The sequence below is a fragment of the Pinus tabuliformis genome, chromosome 5_1 (assembly GCF_031772625.1).
Source record: "Pinus tabuliformis cultivar Carrire ecotype Pingquan chromosome 5_1, CPIR1, whole genome shotgun sequence".
NCBI lineage: Eukaryota > Viridiplantae > Streptophyta > Pinopsida > Pinales > Pinaceae > Pinus > Pinus tabuliformis.
Window position 1 is genome coordinate 323515448 of NC_142305.1, and position 23069 is coordinate 323538516.

Sequence of the window (23069 nt, forward strand, 5' to 3'; positions counted from 1 at the left end):
AACTTCCGACTCAAACCCATTTTAAGGCCAAGCAAATTCCAACTCAAAGCCCGGTTCAGTCATGAATAAGACCAGGGACGTGTTAAGTCCAAGCAGAGTCTAGACAGGATGGAGACCAAGCTGTCAGTGAGTTGAAAGAAGAAGATAGAAGAAGATATCCAAAGATTCATATCAAAGAGTTGTTGGCCCATCAGAAAGAGCCCTCCATCCTCTGGCGACCCGACAATGGTGGGTGAGTTTCCTTCCAAAATCATAGGTCCAGATTATAAGTGATAGCAAGGAAGGCTAATAAGTGATAGCAAGGAAGGTTAATAAGTGATAGCAAGGAAGGCTAAGTTGTTTGCAGTTGCAGCGATTGTTGACAGTTTATTGTGATGGTTAATAACTCTCCCTATTGTCCTATTGCATATCTCTCCTTTTCCCTAGAACCTGGTTTGCTGGTTAAGCCCTGCTTTATTCAAACAATATAAGCTTAATACGGCTCTATACAATATCTGCAGGCAAGTAAATGATATAAGCTTAAGAAGGCTCTATACAAAGTCGGTTGGTCTCATGCAAATTACAATTTTACAATTTTGAAACGCAGGCATTTTTGGCACGTCACGACAGACATGGTGTCAAGGCATGGTGTGAATTTCAACTTATACTAATACCCTTATGAGCTAGCATTTATGAGCTAACATTTAATGTTATTGACTAATGTAAGCATTAGTTCACCAGTTTCAAAATGCGTCAAAATGTCGAGCAAACAGATATGGTTTTGCCTCCCCGCCTGGGGGAGAGGCCAAATAAGACTGCGAAAAAGAATGCAATGTGAAATATGTATCATCAACCTAAAAACTTTTCTTAAAAATAATTGAACAAATACTAACTTCCAAATTACTTCCAAATTTTGATTACTATAGTCCCATGCCATTGCCAAATGGCAGGGGCTAAAAAAATCATATTCAAAAACATCCATTTTGTGTACCATCGTGATTAGGAAACTTGTTTATCATTAGCATGAACTATTTATTCATGACCATGCAACAAATAGATACACAAAAGCTTTTGTAGCGATTTGTATGGTTTAGTTAAGTTTTTTTAAGTAATTTTTATGTTATAAGGGGAAAATTTATCATAATTTAATTATCAAACCAACAGTGAGGATGATCATCATTGGCTATTATTTTCAAATGGAGGTTAACTCATCACCCTTATTCCAGGAAAACCACTCAAATAACCGACTAATGATCCTTAAAGAGACAACCTATTACTTGAGCAATCAAATTTTATTAATTTTATTATTAATTTTATATCAAATATAAATATATTATCAATGGGTTTGAACATCACACATTGCATAGTTACTTTGTTTTCATCCATTTGTCAAAGTAGCCTTGTTAGTCACAAGGCTAAGGTCTCTCATGATGTTAAGCCACCAATGGTTGAAGGTGTGAACAAAGAGGAAAAGGACTACATTGTGAGAGAATGCCAAATTTATTAATTATATTTTTTTAAAATTATATATTTATTGAGCCCAGAGGCACATTCTATAGCCTAGTGTAAAAGCGATGTGTAAGTATGTCTGTTGCTCAATTTGGAGTTGACACATATCCCTCTTAAAATAAAACTAAAATATTCCCTAAATAGAAAAACAATGTGGGCTACAATAAAAAAGGAAAAGAATGTTATGCATGTTTAATTAGTTTTTCATATGTCCTAATATAATTTCATGTAAAGTAATTAGTTGTCCATATGCCCTAATATAATTTCATTTAAAATGATTAGAAGTAATAAAAATATATGAGTAAGATGTTTAAACCTTATACTTAAAAAAAATTAACACATGCTATGAACTTCATATATATTTATATATAGAAAAAAAATGTTAAAATAAAAAAATTTAATGTTTTATAGAATAAGATATCGGGGGCACTGTTGAATTCAGCCAATTTACGGTCTTCTGGTCCACGTTCAGGGATGTTGCCAGCGCTCTCAGGGGAATATGAAATAAAGCTTCGCTGCTAGTCTGAAATCATGTCATCCAAAACAATATAAGAACGCATAACGTTATATAATCAACAACCATTCGAAACATTGCGGCACTAGGTTTCAAATTATAATGAAGATATAATTGGTGCAAGGAGGAAGGCATACCAAAGTTCCGGGATTTTCACTGTTAAGTGCCGACAAATACTCAGCTTCCACCTTTCCAACGTTGAGTTCAAAATGGAGCACACCCCTAGGAAATACGGTAACATCCCCCCGGGTAAAGAATATCAATGTGTGACGCACCTAAATTAATTATTAATTTACAGCAAATCAATTTCAATGATCAGATCATATATATACATAATAAGTGAATACACGTCAGGATAATAAGAGAATAAGATGAGTTGGCATGAGTCGGATTAATACCAGTGGTGTCAACAAAGCCAACTTGAAGGGGTCCTCCAGACAAAAGGGAGAGAACTTCTGAAGCTCTTGGATGTGTGTGAGGAAGGTTGCTTCCACACGGAACCATTTTAAACCTCACTACAGATAGCCCTTGTGTTCTGCAAAATCAATTTAACACCGTTAATTAATTTAATGTACAGACCATACAAACAAATAATATGTGAATATGAATGACATGATCAATATATGGAGGTTTTAATTGTCCTCCAATAGTTTTATAGACAAGGAGGCTCTCATAGATAGGAGATTGGCCCACAATACAAGTTCATATAATGTCGTGTTAACTGTGTTGGACCTTAGGTGTTTAACAATTTTTTGTTGGTGCAGTTTCACTATAGACCCACCAAAGATGACCTATAAATCGATTTCTAATGTGTATATCCCATGTGCAAGCTGTGTTAGAGACTCACAAGCATAGTCCTTAGATTCCTTTATCGGATCTCACTGGACTATAGTGCAACCTACCTCTTTATGGAGGGTACATGATGTCAATAAAATATGATAAGAATGAAACATTTCTATCTCTCATTGGTAAAGTGACTATGTAGTTGGAAACTAGATTTAATCAAGGAAAATAAATTGTAAGAAAACCAAAATCAAAATAAATGACCGTAGTTAAGATGGTTTAGTTCAAATCCTTGATTTCTAGCATTCCTATATAATTCAAAATCATTTACTGAAGAGAATGCAATTGTGGTAATTACATCTCACATATTAAGATATACAATCAAGAATGCAACATGGTCACCATTTTGTTTGCGTTATTCAAGAGTTGAACTAATTTAAATCCTTGATAATATGAATTGTAAGCATAATCGTAATGCAAAAATCATCGCCGTGTTGTCTTTTCTATGCAAGGGTTGCATTTCCATGAGAAATTAACTATTTAAACGATACATAATTTGGGTTGTAGGCATAACGATAATGCAAACATAATCAACGTGATATCCTCTCTATTCAAGAGTTACATTTATCACGAGAAGGGTAGATTAATTAAAGTTTGTATCACTTGTAACATAATTGTAAGCAATCTGAAATTGAGAGAATCATTTACGTTGTGGTGATTTTGACAATATGGTGTAGCACCCACCCTGAAATGGCTTGATATTTGTGCAAAATCCATAATCACTTGTAACATCATTGTAAGCGATCTGAAATTAGGATAGTGAATTACACTATGGTGAGTTTGATAATATGGTGTAGCACCCACCTTGGAATGGCTTGATATTTGTGCAAAACCCATACCAAATTTAATTTTTTCATACTTTTGCAGACCCAACAACTAAGAAACATGTGGTAAGAACATATTAGATAAGAATTAATGATTTTTTTGTTCACTACCATATATAAGAGACCCAACAACTACACAACCACCGATAAGGGCGTGTTAAATAATGGACAAGATTAGGGACATAACTGTAGAAATAGAATAGTCTCGTGTTCTTTATGTTAGTAAGACATGGGTATTGCATGAGATAGTGAGGTCAATCATAAGCCACAACATTGTTTCATTATGCTTGATGTAAGGACTTAAATTCCTTGTATCTATAATGATGTGTATGAGAAGTATGATATATTGATGTTAAGTGGAATGTGGCATATTAGTGCTTAACTACACATCATGCCTTATTTATACCATCCAAGAGGCATGTACCTGCTAGTCATGGAGTAACCGATGATGCCTCGTGAGAATCACTAGTGGCAGCACATGACATAGCCTCTGATGAGTCCAATAATTGCTTATGATGCAGATGACTGCATATTGAAATACTACCTTATGCCTCTATAGTAAAGATAGGTAGTGTGGGAACCAATGACCTCATATTTAACATCCACGTTTAGGGAAATCAATTTATTTATTGTGATGTTATGTCATACAATTGTGTTTGATTGTTGGATGATAGGTCCCATTTTAAGATAGTAGGTTGCACACGAAGGTTGCATACAAATTTTCTATTCTAACAATACTTATTTAAATAACAAGGTTTCATACATTCAAATTGGTGAAACAATTTCCAAACATAGTTTAATATGGCAGAGCGTTATGTAGTTCATAGGGCCAAACACAACATGAGAGAAAATCCCTTGTCCTAACTCACAAGTATTACAAAATGATGCACATACTAGACACTAAAATGCATGATAGTTAAACGAATGTAGGCAACATGGCACATAGCTATCCTTTATTAATAGGGATATGTTTAGGCACTATTCAAACCTTGAGACTCTGGTATCTCAGGTCAATATCAAGGGAAGTTGTGTAGAGTCATACTGAGGTATCAATAGACCAATACCTTATTTAGTAAGACACCACAAGTTGACAGTCTTGAATCCACTTCTTCAATCATTCCTAAGCAAAAAATAATGTAATGTTCAAGGACCATCACTTGAAAAGTAGTACCATATGATTTTAACATCTCCCCTGACATACCTACACCATCTATTGTGTTCAAGGACCATCCCCTTAGCGAAGTCTCTCTCATCACATACACCTTCAAAACTATGATCATAGTTTCTTTAATTAATAGAATATCTAGATTATTTTGTCAAATGAGTCTCTTGAGGGCTTACATCTTGCGAGGACCCATTAAACCTCACATTAATGGATAGGAACTACATCAAGAATCTTCTCTGAGGGTTTTCGCTTCTTTGTAGGCCCTATCAATCATGGATTTACAACCTTTTATTATTTCCACCTTTGATTCATTATGAGCTTTGGACATATTGCACTTTCTTCCCACCAATGGAGAAGGATAGGGCCCAAGGCTCAATTCCTTTCAGAAGCCTCGACCTCTTTTTCTTTAAACTTAAAATGAATCTAATGTCCCCTTCATTCCTTATAATTAGAGGAAGCATATAAAGGGTTGGATACTAGCTTATTTGAACTTTTTGAGACATCCAATGCCCCTCCCCTCCTTCAAAAATCCTTCCTCAAAAGGGTTCATCTAGGGAACATCGTCTATGTTTGACCCTAATCCACAATTCCTCTATCCACTAATGGAGAAGTTTCTCAAACATATTTTCTACAAAAAATTCCTATGTGCACTAAATCCATGACTGTAGGGGTCTTGGAGATGCCTACGTCATTTCCCATGACCATAATTATTTTTCATAATCGTGTCTTAATTCAATTCCTCCTACATCTATTGTTTACGTAGGTTTGGAACCCAATACTAGTAAAATTCTCCTTTGCATCATGCATGGATGTAAAATAAAAATAATGTGGTGACAAAGGAGAACTAACACCTAGTCTGATCATCATGCTCTTGGTAGGAAAAACAAGCCATGGAGTGAAGTCCAGTTGCACATAGAATATCACCAAATGATCTAGATTGATTGAACGAAATTCTATTAATTCATCCTTTTCTATGGAATCTAACCCCACTTTGAAATTACACACTCTTAGGAAAATCCTATATGGTAATGGTCCATTACCTATTTTCTACGTAAAAATATTTGTTTTACCCATTTGTAAATTATATATAGTTGTTTGTTTCATCCCTAATCCTATCTAATTCCTTCCTTCAATATTTCTTACCCTATTCTTAATCTAATCTAATCTTTTTAGATAAAATATCGCTTGTCCTCTCCTTACCCCTTTATCCCCATCCCCTTCTTTATGATTATTTATCATACTTTTGAATTCTATATTAATTCTATTTTAATTTTTTTTTTTGGAATTAATAGAAATACTTGATTTGGTTCTTTTATTTCTTTCAATTCTTTGTTCTTTTATTAATAATAATTCCATATTTTTTTTTTAATCCAACACATATCTCTTTAGTATAAATCCAGTTTGACTAATATTTATTATTAATTTGACTTAAAATTTTCAATTACACTTCTAATCTCATTCTTAATCTAATTTGACCTTTCTTTTTTCTCCAAATATTCTTCTATTCACTTTCTTAAATTCAATTTAGCTTAATCTTGTTCTTATTATTTTAGACTTAATATTTTATATATATTTCACTTTAACCTTTCCTGTTTCACTTTAATACCATACCATGTCTGTTCATATTAGGGGATATATATTGAGGGAAAATGACATAATATATTGATCATATAATAGGGTGTAAAGGGTTTTTATATTGGCACGTATAGAAAATGGAGCTCAAAGTTAATGAAAAAGTATAAAGGGGTATAAAAAATCTTAATGAAAAAATGGATACCTAAAATATATAGTCAAAGTAGCGGTTTTTAAGATTGGGAAGGTGTATTGGGTTCGTATTGTTAGGGGGTTAAATAATGTGATTTTTAGAGGTATTTTCTAATATGTAACCAAATTAAGGGTATTGTTTAGTATGCCATGAATGCACATGATATGTCAGAGGTTCACTGAGCGAAGCCCTTGTGGATTATTCTACTTATCTAAGTCTCTAATCTACATACTAATAAGTGTGATGTACTATTAGTGCATCCTCAACAAAGGCTTGACATTAAGAGTGGTTCTACTACACTATGATAAATTTTTTACAGTTTCTTATATTCAACAGTCTTTGTCAATGAGGATATTAAAGGGCCCTTCCATATCCAAATACATATTTAAAGAAAAGGATATACCCATAGAATTTCTCAAATGTAATGAAGTTTGGTGTGGGAATGGCCTACCTTAAGAATATATATATGTGTGTGTGTTAAAATGAGGGGATATTGATTTAAATCTATTTCCCATACAAATATTATGATGAAGTGTTGTGATATATGTGTTTTAACTTGACCAATGTCCACATGGGATCAAACGCTTAACCTCATATGTTGGGAAGAGTTATCTCTTCTTGAAAAATGCATAAATGCATACTGATCTGATTTAGAATATTAGTTTGCAGTGTTAAGATCTTCCTCAGATTATAAACAAAATGCTTCCATGTTTCTCTGCTAACCTCTCCCATCCAATGAATCTTTCTTTTGGCTCGTGCAGAGATATGTCGAAGTTTCACTCAACTATCTCGTTATCCATTCCATTGTCCTATTGTTTCTTTTGATGTGTTCACGTCGAGACATGCATCTATTATTTATGCTAGATAAAGGGGCACTATACCAGCATCTTCTATTCTTATAGTTATTATTACTAACTAGTACACATATACTAGCAAAATCACTTTAAAATATTATTTATAGCCTGAGGCCTAGTGTTGAAACTTGGGCTTTGATACCTCTTGTAAAAACCCCTTAGACTTTTTTTGTAAGGAATGACCTAAAAAAAATCCCACGGATTACTTGAAAATATTATACGATTGAGTTCACATTGCATTCTTGAAGAAGTGGGTAGCCTTTGGTGACCCCAAGAATAATTATTTATACTACCAAGATGATGAGTCAGAGTGATACACAATGGGTGACTTCTTGTCTCATAGATAGTGAAGGCGAGCTTCAATATATGGAGGTTTTAATTGTCTTCTAATTGTTTTATAAGACAAAGAGGCTCTCATAGAAAGGAGATTGGCCCACAATACAAGTTCATATAATGTCGTGTTAACTGTGTTGGACCTTAGGTGTTTAACAAAAAATTTTGGTGCAGTTTCACTATAGACCCACCAAAGATGACTTATAAATCAATTTCTAATGTGTATATCCCGTGTGCAAGCTGTGTTAGAGACTCACAAGCATAGTGCTTAATTCATTTTTCGGATCTCACTGGACTATAGTGCAACCTACCTCTTTATTGAGGGTACATGATGTCAATAAAATATGATAACAATGAAACATTTCTATCTCTCATTGGTAAAGTGACTATGTAGTTGGAAACTAGATTTAATCAAGGAAAATAAGTTGTAAGAAAACCAAAATGAAAATAAATGACCGTATTTAAGATGGTTTAGTTCAAATCCTTGATTTCTAGCATTCCTATATAATTCAAAATCCTCTACTGAAGAGAATGCAATTGCCGTAATTACATCTGACATATTAAGATATACAATCAAGAATGCAACATGGTCACCATTTTGTCTTCGTTATTCAAGAGTTGAACTCATTTAAATCCTTGATAATATGAATTGTAAGCGTAATCGTAATGCAAAAATCATCGCCAGGTTGTCTTTTCTATGCAAGGGTTGCATTTCCATGAGAAATTAACTATTTAAACGATACATAATTTGGGTTGTAGGCATAACGATAATGCAAACATAATCAATGTGGTATCCTCTCTATTCAAGAGTTACATTTATCACGAGAAGGGTAGATTAATTAAAGTTTGTATCACTTGTAACATAATTGTAAGCAATCTGAAATTAAGAGAGTCATTTACGTTGTGGTGATTTTGACAATATGGTGTAGCACCCACCCTGAAATGGCTTGATATTTGTGCAAAATCCATAATCACTTGTAACATCATTGTAAGCGATCTGAAATTAGGATAGTGAATTACACTATGATGAGTTTGATAATATGGTGTAGCACCCACCTTGGAACGGCTTGATATTTGTGCAAAACCCATACCAAATTTATTTTTTCCATACTTTTGCAGACCCAACAACTAAGAAACATGTGATAAGAACATATTAGATAAGAATTAATGGTTTTTTGTTCACTACCATATATAAGAGACCCAACAACTACACAACCACCGATAAGGGCATGTTAAATAATGGACAAGATTACGGACATAACTGTAGAAATAGAATAGTCTCGTGTTCTTTATGTTAGTAAGACATGGGTATTGCATGAGATAGTGAGGTCAATCATAAGCCACAACATTGTTTCATTATGCTTGATGTAAGGACTTAAATTCCTTGTATCTATAATGATGTGTATGAGAAGTATGATATATTGATGTTAACTAGAATGTGGCATATTAGTGCTTAACTAGACATCATGCCTTATTTATACCATCCAAGAGGCATGTACTTGCTAGTCATGGAGTAACCAATGATGCCTCGTGAGAATCACTAGTGACAGCACATGAAATAGCCTCCGATGAGTCCAATAATTGCTTATGATGCAGATTACTGCATATTGAAATAATACCTTATGCCCCTATAGTAAAGATAGGTAGTGTGGGAACCAATGACCTCATATTTACCATCCATGTTTAGGGAAATCAATTTATTTATTGTGATGTTATGTCATACAATTGTGTTTGATTGTTGGATGATAGGTCCCTTTTTAAGATAGTAGGTTGCACACGAAGGTTGCATATAATTTTTCTATTCTAACAATACTTATTTAAATAACAAGGTTTCATACATTCAAATTGGTGAAACAATTTCCAAACATAGTTTAATATGGCAGAGTGTTATGTAGTTCATAGGGCCAAACACAACATGTAGAAAATCCCTTGTCCTAACTCACAAGTATTACAAAATCATGCACATACTAGACACTAAAATGCACGATAGTTAAACGAATGTAGGCAACATGGCACATAGCTATCCTTTATTAATAGGGATATGTTTAGGCACTATTCAAACCTTGAGACTCTCATATCTCAGGTCAATATCAAGGGAAGTTGTGTGTAGTCATACTGAGGTATCAATAGACCAATACTTTATTTAGTAAGACACCACAAGTTGACAATCTTGAATCCACTTCTTCAATCATTCCTAAGCAAAAAATAATGTAATGTTTAAGGACCATCACTTGAAAAGTAGTACCATAGGATTTTAACATCTCCCCTAACATACCTACACCATCTCTTGTGTTCAAGGACCATCCTCTTAGCGAAGTCTCTCTCATCACATACACCTTCAAAACTATGATCATAGTTTCTTTAATTAATAGAATATCCAGATTATTTTGTCAAATGAGTCTCTTGAGGGCTTACATCTTGCGAGGACACATTAAACCTCACATTAATGGATAGCAACTAGATCAAGAATCTTCCCTTAGGGTTTTCCCTTCTTTGTAGGCCCTATCAATTATGGATTTACAACCTTTTAGTACTTCCACCTTTGATTCATTATGAGCTTTGGACATATTGCACTTTCTTCCCACCAATGGAGAAGGATAGGGCCCAAGGCTCAATTCCTTTCAGAAGCCTCGACCTCTTTTCCTTTAAACTTAAAATGAATCTAATGTCCCCTTCTTTCCTTATAGTTAGAGGAAACATATAAAGGGTTGGATACTAGCTTCTTTGAACTTTTCAAGACATCAAATGCCCCTTTCCTCCTTGGAAACCCATTTTTCAATAGGGTTTCCATAGGTAACATCTTTTAAGCTTGACCTTGATCCATGATCCCTCAATCTTCTTTAATGGAGAAGTTGTTCGACCATATTTTCTACAAAACCTTCCTATGAGCACTAAATCCATGATTTCATGGGTCTCAGAGATGCCTACATCATTTCCCATGACCATAAATGTTTTTCATATCTGTGTCTTAATTCCATTCCTCCTACATCTATTGCTTGCCTAGGTTGGCACCCGAATACTAGTAACTTTCTCCTTTAGGGAAGAATTCATATCCAAAGAGGCCCTATTTCGGCTAGAAAGAAAGGGCATAGAACCACCAACTTACACCTAGATACTCCAACATGCATGAACTAAAGAAACTTTAATATCTTTGACCTTTACACCATGCATGGATGTAAAATCAAAATAATCTCAAGACAAAGAAGAACTACCACCTAGTTTGACCAACATGCTCCTAGTAGGAAATATAAACCATGGAATGGAGTGCAGTTGCAAAATGAAGGTCACCAAATGATCAAAAACTATTCAATAGAAAATCTAGCTATTCCTCCACTATAGAATCTAACTCCACTTTAAAGCTACACACTCTTAGACAAACCCTATCTAATAATATTCAATTACATAGTTGCAACCTTATACTACTTTTAAATTATGAAATAATTAGTTAATAATTTTGTTTATTCTTTTAATTTAATAAAAAATGCAAAAATTACAATTCTTCTTTAGTCATGAAAATATTTAGCCATAAGATTTTATTTTTAAATATTTTAATTATTTTAATCTTAAAAGAATAAATTAAAAAATATATATTAAACATTAAAATGCTTTATTGATTAGCTTATTTCTGAAACAAATAATCATCACGCGATATAGTGAGAACAAGTTTCTCCAAATCTTTTTCCATTATTTCAATTTATTGGAATATAGAACTGCAAAATTTTACAAAAATGAATAATGGTTAGATAATTGATTAGCGCATTTCACTATTCAATTGGTCCCTTATTTTGTATTCAAAAGTTAGGATGAAAATTAGCGCATTTTTGTTATGATAATGCATCCTTTTTCGAGTTTGAATTGAATTGAAATGAAAAATCCAATTTCTTCGTTAATTTAAAATTATTATAAAATTTTAAAATAGGTTAATTATTCAAAAATATAATTTTATAACTAAAATTTTTATAAATGAAAGTAAAATACATATAAAATAAAAACACATATAATTTATTTTAAGTTGTTAGAAAGAAATTTAGTAATTTATATATTTTTATAACTAAAATTTTTATAAATGAAATTAAAATACATATAAAATAAAAACACATATAATTTATTTTAAGTTGTTAGAAAGAAATTTAGTAATTTAAATAAAGATTAAAATTTATATTTTTTTAACTATAAATATTTTAGAATTTGAATGTGTCCATATTAATTAGTTATATATATTAAATAATAATAAATTATAATTTTACTTAAAATTATATTATTAAAAAAATAAAATAATAAAGATAAGAATTGAAAATATAATACAATTATTAAAAAATTCTATTTCCCAAACATCTTTTATAATCAATTTCACAAGTAAAATAAAAAATTGAAGTCATAAATCTTAATGGTGTAATATACAAAATCTTATCTTATAATACCCAACCAATTTTAGAAAAAAACATACATTTAAAAAAATAAAAATAAAAAATTATTAAAAAATAACATACTTTGGCCTTGAAATTTGAGCCCGCCAAATTTTCAAAATCGTATATTTTGATTTGATTTCATAATAGTATATTTTAATTTCTTTGTGGTCATAAAGTATATGTTTAGTTAGTGATGGTCGCTTTTTAGAAAGATATGACATGATCGTTCCGAAAGGAATGATGTGGGGGCCGAATTTGTTTATAGGAGTCGCTAGAGTAATGCCAATGCATACGTAACACAACAAGTGATTATGTGTGTGATGAAGAAGATGTTTACCAAATAAATTGTAATTAATTAGTCCATAGGTAATGAAGATGTCTATAATATATGCTAGGCTTATAATGAAGATGTCTATAATATAATATATGCTAGGCTTATAATGAAGATGTCTATAATATAATATATGCTAGGCTTATAATGAAGATGTCTATAATATAATACAGGAAGATATATGATAGGGAAACAGACTTCTTACTCTTTTACTTGGTCATAAAAATATAAATGAATTTAGATTTCTTAGTCTTTTACTTGACTTGGTCATGATGTACCTTATAAATATATAATAAATATGTAGATTTTATACAGTTCGGTAAATAATGTAGTTGATGAAAATGTTTATAACGGAGGTATTTAGGTTTAGTCATTAGTGCAGGTCACTATGAAAATATTACAGAAACTTTTAAACTTGTTATTATTAGTTTTATTTATGCAAAGTTTAAATTGTATGTTGTAGGTTTTCATAGTATTAATAACTATATATATATATTTATAAATATTTTTGTTTTTACAAATATATTTTTATGTATTTGTTTTTAAGTTTAGTAGTATTTTTTATTCATTAATCTATAAATACACAGATTACAAATATATAAGTCGTTTGGTGATCTCAACTTGTCCAGTGGGAAATCAAGTCTATGGTCACCCAACCACATTATAAGCCATCCAAAATATAAATATTTTGAGTGTATCTAACCAACCTTTATAAGGCTGATAGTCTGGAAACCCACTAGTAAGCATAACATTGAAAACATAAATACTACTTGACATGTACAACCAAAATTAACATGGATAACTTTGACCAACTATTCATCTGATGATTCCACCAGAGCAGGATCTTTAACACTTGAACCTAGCAATTTCGATTGCGGCAGACATGGAATATGTCGCTCAATGCAGCCCAAGCGAGCGTTCTGATTTTGTAGCTGAAGCTGAATGAGTTGGAGCTCTTTTTGAATGTCTTGAAGGCACGAGTCAGACTCACTTTACATTGTTGTATTGGTGGTCGCAACCATTTCTTTTGGCCACTATGAATTTCATTAACCAGTAGAGATGGGTGGACTATCTATACAGGGTGAGACGACCGCGAGTGTACCTAGGGTCTGTGATTAGATCCCCCCAATCTTCAGCTGGCAGTTCAAGCTAAGCTTTCAAATTCAACTTTGCCTCCCAGGTTGCTATCAATTTTTTCACCTGCGTCAGGGTCCCTTTGCAGTATGTTTGAACCGTCGCCTGAGGAATCTCAGAGTTCATTTTACGCCCCCTTTGTCACGGAGTCTACCTGGAAGACCTTCTTTACCTATGCCATCCAGTTCGCCTCGGCCTGAGATCCCACTACAAGGCTGAAAGTTCACCATGTTTGTTGAGGCCCGACCCTCATTCTTCAACCTTCTCACACCTTCCCGCACTAGTAAACCAGCCCACTGTAAAGAGGTTTGAAGTGTAGGCAACGTAGGCGGACCTAGAACATGATTTATACAGAGAACCACACGAAAGACAAGCAGTAACTTAATGTATGACCAGAAAAATAAATGAAACGTCGGATGACATTGTGTCCCTTCAAAATTCCACCACCCGAGCCAGCAAGCATACAAAAATAGTAACCCTCTGGAAGTGTGAGGTGCCACCAAAATGAAAATGACGTCTCCCATGCACCCCTAAGCCTAGAGTCTGTAGACTCGGCTCTGATCATTAACCAGAAACCTTACTCTCCATAGGGCTTGCCTAGACAGTTCAAACTTAAAACGGGGAAACTAATTATCAACATGCAAAGGAAACATCATGAGAAAAAACTGGAAACCAGTAAACATGCCCATGCAAGAAACAATGTTGCCAAAAAATATAGAAATCGACATTACAAAGTCGAGAAGGCCAATATTGCCAGTCACCGAAACTGTTAAATTAACCAGTGTTTCCTTTCCCCTCCTGAAGCAAGGCTTATCACGAGTAGTAACACCCAACCCAAGATACAAAGTTAGCATTATAACACACCATACATTATACGTCAACCTCGAATAGATAAAGATAGTAGCTACGTATAGCTATCATGTTCTCGGTGTCGCAAACCTGTAAACAACAAACTTAGGCTCCCTAAGAAGCTAAGGACACCAGTTTATACACCAGGTAGATGGTCTTAACTCGAACACCATTCTCGCCACCTGTAGGCACTGAGGGTTTCCAATCTTCATGCCATGATCTACAACGCTTCATGTTATCAATGTGGACAAGCGTGTGAGGGTGTGGGGGATACCACGAATCATCCCAAACAAATAAATGTTCTATGATATCAATCAAACCCAAGCGGGCCTCCAACTGTTTCGCACCCTGATCGGGGAAAATTTATGTATTTCTAAAAACTATATATAATATATAATATATTTTGGTCTTGATCATTTCATCAAGGAGTTTTAAGGTAGCTTTGTGATAATTTGGTTTTAGGTTATGTTTTCATGGCAAGTGAATTTTTTTTAGAAATCCATAACAGAGGATGAAGTGATTTGATTTTCTTTTCTACCTCGTTTTCAATCTTTTTGAAGGCTTACATCGGTCCTTTTCCATTATGGAAATGGATGAGGTGGATTATGCGAAAATCTCATATCCTTACCAAGCATTCAAACCACGGTCTAATTACATAGGTAGCACATTGAAAGGGTCAAAGGGTGATGGGAATTCTTTTGAGGCCCCTCCAAGTAAATCTTTGGTTAATGCGACAGGCCTTTCAATAGGTCATTCATTCAATGGAAAGAACAATGAAGTGATTAAAGGAACTATCCCAAAGTTATTTCTCCCACTTGACGATAATGGTGTTCTCCCCTCAAATTCTCCTCCCTCTGTTCTTGTTCAATCCCCTTTGGCTTTGAAGGAAGACAACAAGGTGTTGAAAAATCATGAGCTTGGTGTGGATTTCAATCTCTCTATAGGCCCTAGTTGTACTAAAAGTTGTATAAGAGTGAAGCCTACCAAAGGTATCAACAGTGGTAAGAAAGAACATGGGGTTTGAAGAAATTTCTTCTCTAAACAAAAAACTTCTAGTCAGTAGGTTTTCTGGAAAATTTGTCCATGACACTTCTTTGAAGAACTACTTTTCTACTACATGGGTGTTAATTCTAGGGTATTCTTCTACATTCCACAATTGGCTACAGGATGGCTCTATGTACTGTTTAATTCATAATAATATTTTCAGAAAATTATGGATAATGATTGGTCCTCATATCCCTCTCAATTAATTTTGCAATGGTGGACAATAGACTTCGACTCTGTCAAGCCTATTGTAGCTATTCAACAAGTGTGGGATATTCTACTAGTCCTCCCCTTAATTTTTTGGTTCAAAGATATTTTGAAAGCAATCAGGAACGAGTTAGGATGATTCATGGGTCTTGACCCAAACTAGGATTCAAGGCCATATATAAGGTGGAATTGGCTCCTAGTTAAAGTGGACCTAAGAGAAGGTTTATTTGGGGAGATTGATACGATACGTAATGGCTCTTTAGGGTTCTAGAAAGTAGACTATTACAAGTTTCCATTTGTTTCTTTACTATATAGACAAATATTTCAACCTTTATGGAGCCTATTATTCTCCAATGGATTCCTTGGATGCTCGAGGGAAGGAAGGGGAGCTTTGTCCCCATGTCATTTTGGATGGTGTCTCTCTTCCAAAAAACTCCCATGCCCTTAGGTCTAGAATTAGGTTTAAATAATACTAATCATTCAAAGGTGTTATATCCCTCAATTCTCCTCTACCTAACCTTATGGGTTGAAAATCCCACTTGCTAAAATATCAACAAAACATTTGCATGTTAGAAAGAAAGGGAAGCATGAAACTATCTCTATAGCTCTTGGAGTAGGAAAATATATCATTCAAGGTCCACCATGATTGTTCTATCACTCAATTGTCATGGGTTAAGGTTCCCATGAGAATCTAGCACTCAAAAGGTTCATTCTAAACCATAATATGTGTTGGACATTGCAGTAGGAAACTATTAATTTAAAATATCCTTATCCTTAATAATTGCTTGTGGAACTTAGTTATATTCTTATGTTTATTTATTTGTTCTTTTAATCAAACAATTATCAAGAGAAAAAACAGTAAAGATAATGGACACAAGTATTAGGCTCCAAGGCAAGGAAAAACCCCTCCAAAGGGAAAATCTAGAAAGAATCTCTTCTCTTCTTCTAGAATCTACCTCACATGAGAAAACCAAGACCCAAAACCATAGACCAAGTCCTCCTCAAAGCACCTAGTCATCCTTACAATAAGCCCTTCCAATTAGGTCAGAGATCAACCAAGTCAATAAAAATCAATACAACTTCAACTAGATTCCTGCTTCAACTTTGGCCCCCAACTTTGACTTAAAAATTCGACATACAACTTCGACCTACAGCTTTGGCCCTATAGTAGCTGTAGAAATGCTATCTTTTTCACATGTGTGAGAGAAAATGGACCAAAAATAGTTTTTTCTTACTTCTTCTTGATTTCTACTTGCTTTCTAGACTTTCACTCTTGCTCCCTTGTTCCCAGCTTTAGATCAAACTTATTCATAATATATCAAATTGGTACTAAATGAGGTCGAAGTTGCTTCTATCTATAGGCTTTCCATGAGGATGAATAACCTCTTCTAGGTCGACTTGTCACTGCCAAGGCCAACTTGTGCTAGGAGGCTTGTAGAAATTTCTAGACTCAAATTAATATCTTTTACATGTTACAACTTGCCCAGTAGGGTTTTATATAAATGATAATGAGTCTCTTGACTCAAGCAAAAAAATATTTTCACGTGAAAACCTAGAAGCATAGAACACGCTTTACCTAGATGACAATCAAAATGGAGCATGAAGCCCATTCCTAAAAATAGTATTTATCTTTCTTCTTTTTCTTGTAACATAAGATATACATAATGACTTGAGTACATTGATAATCATGAATACTGAAACTAGTTACATTTTCCAACACTCCCTCTTAACTAGGGATTTATTCATAATTGTAAACTTGGTACAAAGTTATTCTAAAACTAAAGAGTTCTCATAATAAGAGTTAGATTGGTAAGCCATCTTTAAGCATCAACATTATGACCAACATTGTATAGTAAGACCTTAACTTGAATTCTTATACAATAACATAATGTTGGGAGGCTTTGCTTGGGATACGACACTACCTGTTCAAGGTACATACCCCATCCGAATGTTCCCTAGGTATGTCCTTTTAGGACTATTCTTATCTAGGATTCTCAATCCTCAAATAATATTAGTCCTCTTCGACCACTCTTGTCTTGGACACATGTCCAATCCTAAAATAGTTTCAATCCATTTCATGCCTTGGCGTTTTCTATCCTCAAAGAAATCACAGATGCTTATTCAATCCTCCATTACCCATTCTCCCTCCATGGCCTTCACTTAGACTTACAACTAATATTTATGCCACAATCATAGTTAAACAACAAAAAGAAATATTAATAACTCCAATCATCCAATGGAAGCTAGATATACAAAGAATAGTTTTATTATAACACCTGTGAAGGGAATGGATAAATGTTACCAGTCCCCCTCTATGGGATGAGTTCTTGGCTATCCTCAAACGTCTTCATATTGTGTAAAATGTCTCCCCTCTATAATATGTAAACTCATCAAAAATATGGTGTCTGACAATGAAAATAATCACAGTTACAACAGTGAGTGCAACAATGAAAATGATCAAAAGTGAATAATGAATGGAAAACCCATCTATTTATAACAAAATATGGAGTTATCCTCGAATAATGATCAATAATAAAATATCATTAACCCCATTCTTGGAATAACCACTTGGAATATTTTATTATATTTGGTTAGGAGGGAAAAAGTATTTAAACTTTAAATAAATAAATGATTTATTTATCATCTCAAGGAATTGGTTAAGGAATAATAAATAAATAAGGATTTATTTAATTATTCCCAAGGGATTTAGTCAAATTTGACAAAGAATAATAATTAATTATTCTTAGAGAAAAATAATATGATTAATGATTTATCTGTTAATTTTTCATAATTGGGTCAAATATGACAAGGAATAACAATTGAACAATATTTTAATTAATCATTCCTAGAATAAAATCAAATATATAGTGATTTATTTAATTATTCGTCATGGGTTTAACTATAAATTACTTAATAAAGGTGGTTTATTAAGCAATTTCTCATTGTGAAAGCAATTTTACTATGGTAAAATTGGCTTTACATGGTGTACTTCAATCCATCTAGTAAATTAGGCTAGATGATCAATTTTTTGGTGATAACAGATTGGCCCCAACGTACGAGTGTTAGGAGCAAAACATATGACCGAATTACATTGTAAAGACACAATCACTAGACAACAAAAAGGAGTCAGAGAGAGATAGAGAGAGACTAATAAAGCTAAAGCGAAAGAGGATAGGGATAGAAGGGGTGAGACCAATGCAAGTCTCCTTTTATGTTGTGGTACCGAACCTCAATGAGGCAGGGGAGGCACACCCATACCCACCAAAATAACTTGGTACAAAAATAATGGTGCGCCTAGAAACATAAAACTGAGCAATGAAGTGCATGTTGAATGGTACATGACATGCTGGCATAATAGAGCCAGAAAATAATACAATGTATCCCATATACATAATGCACCTGGAAAAACATGAGCCAAGACTGAATACAATAATATTTGAGTACATGAGATATAATGCCCCTTCCCTCAAAAAATGGGTGGGAGGGAGGGTAGAACAATCAGAGAAGCCCTGCTGAACAAGGAAGGGCTCTACAAAACTGAATGGATCATCTGAAGGAGATGTGCATGCTATGAACACTACAATCAGGAGGAACTGAACCCATAAACTCTATGGAACTAAATCTGAGGTAGCATCATAATAGGAATGCATCCGGGAATGTGGGGGGCTACCTAAAGGGTCACCCCCTCATGAGGTCTGAAACATCTCACACACACCCGGGAATCACTGGTACAATCTGCTGCATCACTAGACCATCAAGTGTATGAATCACGAACATGAAATGACCAAGTCAAAGGGAAATAATGAGTCCCTCTGCTTGATATGAGGCGTTGTAAAAAAATGGAAACTGGAACCAAGATACACTGCCCTCTAGACCGTTCTTCTGGAATAAATGAGCTGATGTCGACAAAATAGGGCTTGCGATAGATGAGGCAATGAGGATCCTCAACTAAGGCACAAGGGAAAATAGTAATGTGACTGATGGACTGACACTAGGGATAATGGAAAAAGTGGGACTGAGGGACAAACATATGACTTCCCTTGTCAGAGAATAAAGTGCATGGTTGACCTGGCAGTGATTGACTCAACTCCGGAGGGGATGGGGATAGTATGAATGGAGGCCAAAATGGGAAACACAGGATGAACGATATGCAAATATGGATGGAATACTATGACATGATAGAATGGGACATGAAACAGACTCCATGGATGCAAGGGTGACTCATCGTGGATGCTCTAAACAAGGGTGACTCGATGACACTGCCACACAGAATAGGCTCAGTGGGGACCATGAAAACATGAGTAAATGATGGTTACTCATGATGAAAATAAACACATGGTATGACAAGTATTAAGAGGATGTGTACCTCAAAGTACAAGTGTTGTTTTATGAACAAATTCGATTTTGAGGGGCAACGAAGTGACCCTTCTTAGAAAAATGACTTCTTGGTGAACTACGACCCTTCTTAGAAAAATGACTTCCTGGTGAACTGTGACCCTTCTTAGAAAAATAACTTCCTGACGAACTATTATGGCCAATCTCTTTATGGGAAATTTTGAAAATAAGGCTCTTGATACCTTCCCATTAAGATGTAAGTTTTGGATCAGGTTTGTGGACGACACTAGTGTAGATTGGCCTCATGGGGATGAGGAGCTTAAAAACTTTTTAAACCATCTCAATAGCATGTCAGATGACATCAAATTTACAATGGAGGTTGAGGAGAATGATTGCATCGCATTCCTGGATATCCTCCTCATAAGAAATAAGGATGGTTCCCTAGGACACAAAGTGTTTAGAAAAAAGGCGCATACTAATAACTACCTTCATGCAGATTCACATCACCATCCAGCTCAAAAAATGGGAGTCCTTCAAACACTCTTCACTAGAGCCTGTAGGATATCAGATGAGATACACACTGAAGAAGAGATTACTTACTTAAGGAAAATATTTACCAACTTAGGATACAATAAAAAAGACATCTTCAAAGCCATCTGTAAAGCCAAATCCGGAAGAAAAAAAGATCAATCTAATAACCCTCAAACTGCTAATGCCTACCTTCCATATATTCAAGGAGTCACTGACAAGCTAGCTAAAGTTCTCATGAAGAAAGATATTAAAACTTCATTCAAACCCATGACAACTATTAAGCAAAGAATGAAATCAGTCAAAGACAGCCCGGAACACCTCCAGCAAAAAGGTGTGTACGTGATCAACTGCTCTTGCGGAGAACACTATATTGGAGAAACAGGCAGGTTGGTAAAGATTAGGCTCAAAGAGCATGGTGCAAACATCCGTAATGAGAGAACGTGTTCTTTAGCTTTAGCCGAGCACGCAGGTAAGATGAACCACCACATATGCCTCGAAGACACAAAGGTCATTGCCAACGAGAAACATCATTTTAAACGCAAAGTTTGGGAGGCACTTGAAATCATCAAACATCCGCATAACCTCAATAGAGATGGAGGCTTGGAAATTAGCAGAAACTGGATCTCTCTTCTCAAACCCATTGAATAGAAAGCCCCCCTGGTTCACATTAACCTCACCATTTTTTGTCATTCCCGTCCCCTTCACCCCTTACCTCAGTTTTAACCTCTCAGCTCTCTTTTCATCTTCATCTTCTCATAACCCCTACCATGAGTTTAATTAAACCTCCCTTCTTTGACCCTAAACATAGGAGAAACATGTCCCCTCTCATAACCTCAATAAAATTTAATATCAAACATTAAATAAGAAAATAACTCACGTATAATATAGCAAAAATTGAAATATTAACCAAGTATAAATAAATAACACGATGGATTCTCTAATCTTTCTTCAATATATCAACCCTAATTTAAAACAACATTAGGATTCATTTTAATAAATTCCTTATGGCTAACCAATAGCATAATAAAAAACAAACCTAAGAAATACAAGCATTATAGCAATAATTCAACACTTAATTGAATAAACCATTGTAATTTAATTTAAATTAGAATATAATTAAATGGCAATAATTAACTTTATATTAAACAATATAGAGTGACTTTATTTCAAACACTTCACCCTGTATTAAATTAACCATTAAATTTAATTAAAACATATTTAATATTAATAAAGCATCTTTATATCTTAACCCCTTACATATAATTAAACAAACTAATAAAAATTTAATTAGAATATAATCCTAATAAATCAAATTTACATTAAACACTTCAATAAATTGTCTTCATATAAATCAATAGGAGGATTCATTTATTACCTTAGTAAACTAACCATTAAACATAAACAAATAAATCTTAAACCTATTTCCCAAAATAAAATAATAATTTATGACCATAGTCAAAACAAACTAAGGATAAATTAATTGAAATATAATTTCAAATAAATTAATTTTTATATAAAACACTTCTCATAAAAATAACAAAATTAAAGAAACCAATCTCACAAATAAAAAAGCATAAGGTAAAGTATATTAATAACATAAGTATTATAACCATAAAATATAATAATACATCAACATATCATTATCAAACATAATAAATAATAGAGAAACTGATAAAATAATATAGAAAACAATAAATAATTAAAATAAAATTAACAAAATTGAACTAGTCGGCTTTCTTTACAATTCCTTGAAACATATTTATAACTAGGGCTTCACTTCTTTGTAAATCAGTCCTGAGGATGAGTCTTGTTCTAGACTCGAAACGTAGACAACACAAAAATGAAAACTGTGGAATATCCGAATTCTGAAACTCAAAAACCACACCACAAAAATCTGCAAAACATAATAACTATGAAATCATCAAAAAATGAGGAAGAACCATTATAGTACTTGATGAGAGATTTCCAACGGTGCTGAAATTTCATCAAATAGAGCTACGGTCTGGTCGCAATGTGCAACAAAAAAACTGTGGGTTTTCCTATAAAAGGGTGTTTTCCCTCCAATTTGAGAGGAGGAGAAGGCCCTAAATATTGTGGAGATCATAGCAGACAAACCGAACATAGGCTTTGGGATCTGCAAATTTCAGGAAAGTGGCCTTACTTGTCTAAATATGGCCTTAATGCTTCTTGCAATGATGGTTCCTGGTGAAGAATTAAGGGAAGAGGAAAACGAGAATGAACTACTAGAGGAGGTCTACAATCATCTTCACTCACTAAGTCAAACATGGGGACTATGTGGACATAGAGTAGAATATTTGAAGATGTGGTATCAAACCTCTATGATATGTGATGTGTATATGGCTTGCCAAAGAGGCCAGTAGGACAAACTATCCAAGGAATGGGAGGATAATCAACCATACATAGATCCAGTGGGATCTAGGTT